The sequence below is a fragment of the Erithacus rubecula genome (genome assembly GCF_903797595.1).
Source record: "Erithacus rubecula genome assembly, contig: scaffold_163_arrow_ctg1, whole genome shotgun sequence".
NCBI lineage: Eukaryota > Metazoa > Chordata > Aves > Passeriformes > Muscicapidae > Erithacus > Erithacus rubecula.
Genome location: NW_027636142.1, coordinates 1 through 3319, shown reverse-complemented (window position 1 = coordinate 3319; position 3319 = coordinate 1). Strand labels below are relative to the sequence as shown.

The 3319-nt window shown below is 56.0% G+C and overlaps 1 pseudogene across 1 annotated transcript; it reads right to left on the bottom strand.

Annotated features, from left to right (window-relative positions):
• Positions 1-1255: 1255 nt before the first annotated feature.
• LOC306815587 (class I histocompatibility antigen, F10 alpha chain pseudogene) lies at positions 1256-2525 on the bottom strand (annotated as a pseudogene). The gene is made up of 3 exons (XR_013777871.1): positions 2250-2525; positions 1665-1937; positions 1256-1577 (listed from the first exon to the last, which is right to left on the bottom strand). The product of XR_013777871.1 is annotated as a class I histocompatibility antigen, F10 alpha chain pseudogene (transcript).
• Positions 2526-3319: the final 794 nt, after the last annotated feature.

The window sequence follows — 3319 nt, the reverse complement described above, 5'->3', positions numbered from 1 at the left end:
TCATTTCTTGGTCCAAACCATCTCATGGGGCTGTGGTTGTGTCATGGTCATCCCATGGTCATCTCAGGGCTGTGTCACTCATGGCCACTCTCATCTCATGGCCATGGTCATGAGCAGAAACCTCTCTGAGATCCCAAACCCCAATTTTGGGACACTCAAGGACCATTGGGGACAATGAGGCCTGGCCTGATCCCTCCCCCCATCCTACTGCCCCTCCAGGAGCCTGACACAGCCAAACCCTTCTGGGGACACCTCGGACATGGGACACAGAGCGGGAAATGAATCCTGGGGGATGGAGCCAAGTATGGCTGGCAAGTCCCCATGCAGTCCTGGTGTTCCATCCCAATCCTGGTGTCCCCATCCCAGTCCTGATGTCCCCATCCCAGTCCTGGTGTCCCCATCCCAATCTTGGTGTCCTCATCCCAATCCTGGTGTCCTCATCCTGTTCTTGGCATCCCTATTCTCATTCCTGGCTCCCAGAGAGGAACTGACAGACACTGGAGGAGGGAACCTGGATTTATTGCCTCAAGCAGGATTTATTGCCCCAAGCAGGATTTATTGCCCAAAGCAGGATAATTTCACACCAGAACTAAAGCATTGGGAATGTTTGTGGTTCTTGGCTTTAAAGAAGCCAAAATGGGAAATTGATCCATTAGCAGGAGCTGTGGGTGGGTAAAAACATGGAGAGGAGCTCTGCTGGAAAGCCTCAGTTTCCTGGGAACAGGAAGGGGCTGGATCAAGCTCTGTGGATTGCTCAGGGAGTGATTCCTGCTGAGATGAGAGAGGGTCACAGTGTCACCCTGTCCCTGTCCCCATCCCACAGGATGGGCCTGGCTGGAGTCCATGGAGAGCAGGAGCTGCTTCAGATCCAACCGGATCCTGCCCACTCCTGCTCCATCCATCCATCCCACCCAAACCCACTCTGGAATCCCAACCTGATCCTGTCTCATCCATCCCACACCAATCCTGCCCTGTCCACTCTTCCATCATCCATCCATCCATCCATCATCCATCCATCCATCCATCATCCCAACTGATCCTGCTCCAGAATTCAGCCCCGATCCCACTCCAGAATTCAATCTCATCCTGCTCTGGACCCCTCCTCTGATCCAGAATCCCTCCCTGATTCCAATCTGTCCATCCTGTCCCAATCCCCCTCTGGAATCCCACCCTGACCCCACTCCGTACCTGCAGTCAAGCTGTGGTTCCCACATCATTCCCTGCAGAAAGAGAAGATCCATGAGATTCCAGCACGGATCACACACTGGGATTAACGCCAGGATCCATCCTGGGATCCACATGGAGGGGATCCAGAGCTGGATCCGCCACTGGTACTCACTGGCTGCCATGTTGTATCCATTCCGGTCCACCCTCCCTGTGGAAAAACAGTGGGATCAGCGTCAGTGGCACAGGATTCCCAGAAGGTGCTGGGTGGATCTGTGCCCCTTCCTGACCCCCATCCCGTGTGTTACCAGATTGGAGCTTCCAGATGACGAATCCAATGAGGACAATGAGGATGATGATGGCAACAATGGACACAGCGACCACCACGGTGAGATTCCCACCAGATGTCGGCTCTGGGAATGGGGATGGTGAGGAGGAGGGGAATCCCCATCTGGGAATTCCAACTCCCCAGTTGCCACATTCCACATTCCCAGCCTCACCCCAAGCGAAGATCCCGGGCTCCGACATTCCGGGATGCTCCACCCGGCACCGGTACTGCTCCCGCTCCTCCGGCCGCGCCTCGATCCTGGCCCAGGTGTGGAAGGTGCCGTCGCTGTTGGGAACGACCCCGCCCCACTCCGTCTCCTGATCCCGGATTTCATCCCCCTTCATCCAGTTGACCGCGATGACCTTGGGGTAGAATCCGTACGCGTGGCAGGACAAGATCAGCATCCCGTGTTCCTCTTTTCCGGACACATGGACATCAGGGGGCTCTGGAATGGGATAACAGTGAGAGACGTCCATGGAATTCCATGGGAATGGGATGGGGGTGAGAATTGCCCATGGAATTCCCTGGGAATGGGATGGAGCTGAGATCTGCACATGGAATTCTCACAAGAATGGGATGGGGGTGAGATCTGCCCATGGAATTCCCACTGGAATGGGATGGGGTTTTTAATGTGCCCATGGAATTCAATGGGAATGGAACAGGGGTGAGATCTGCCCACGGAATTTCCACAGGAAATATAGGGTTCCCAAGTCCTCCATTCCCAAATCTCACATTCCCACAGGAATTCTGCTCCCACCTTTGCGGTCCAGCTCCTTTTGCCCATATCCGACGTATCTCTGGAGCCACTCTGGGCAGATGTGCTCCAGGTAATTCGTCACCCTCTCAGCCTCGTTCGTTTCACCTTCCCAGTACCTCCTGGTGACCTCAGCAGCGCTGTCGGCCACCACCAATCTCCTGGATTCCAGGTCAAAGGAGATGAAATCCTGCCCGTCGTAGCCATCCCGGCGGGATCCATGGATGCTCCCGTCAGACAGGAGGTCACAGCCATAAACTCGCAACCTTGTGTGAAAACCTGAGGGAATTGTACCCACAGAGACTCATGGAATTGTGTCCCAGCCCCACACAGCCCCATCCCAGCCCTATGGAGCACCAGGGTCTGATGAAGACCCAGAGAGCCTCATCCCAGCCCCACAGATCCCCATCCCAACACCATGGATCTCATCCCAGACCCACAGATCCCCATCCCAGACCCATGGATCCCATCCCAACCCATGCAGCACAAGATATCCCATACCAGCCTAATGGATCACCATCTCGGCCTCTTGGCACTCTGTCAATCCACATCCAAGCCCGATAAATCCCATTCAAGCACTATAGATCCCCACTCCAGCCCCACAGATCTCAGCTCATCTCCATGGATCCCATCTCAGCCCCACAGATCCCATCCCAACCCCACGGATCCCATCCCCCACATCCACATCCCAGCCCCACAGATTCCCCCCACTCGCCCCTGCTCTGGTTGTACCAGTCCCGCAGTATCTCCAGGTTCCTGGCAGCCACGTGCTTTTCCCCACATAGATCTGGGTGTTCCCATCCCAATATTGGCTCTGCTCCGTCCTTATCCACTGTGTCAGCGGCTCCATCCGGCCCCGCTCGCTGTCGCAGCGTGTGTGAAGGGATCCCATCCAGGTACCCAATGGCCATGAACTGGGGGATCCCCGGGCTGGGCTCTGACACTGCCACATCCAGGTAGTGCAGGGAGTGGAGAACTGGGGGGACACAGAGATTTGGGGGGGTTCGAGGGGTCACGGAGCAATGAAAGGGGAACTGGGAGAGCAGGAAAAGGGGTGCATGGGGTCCCAGTGG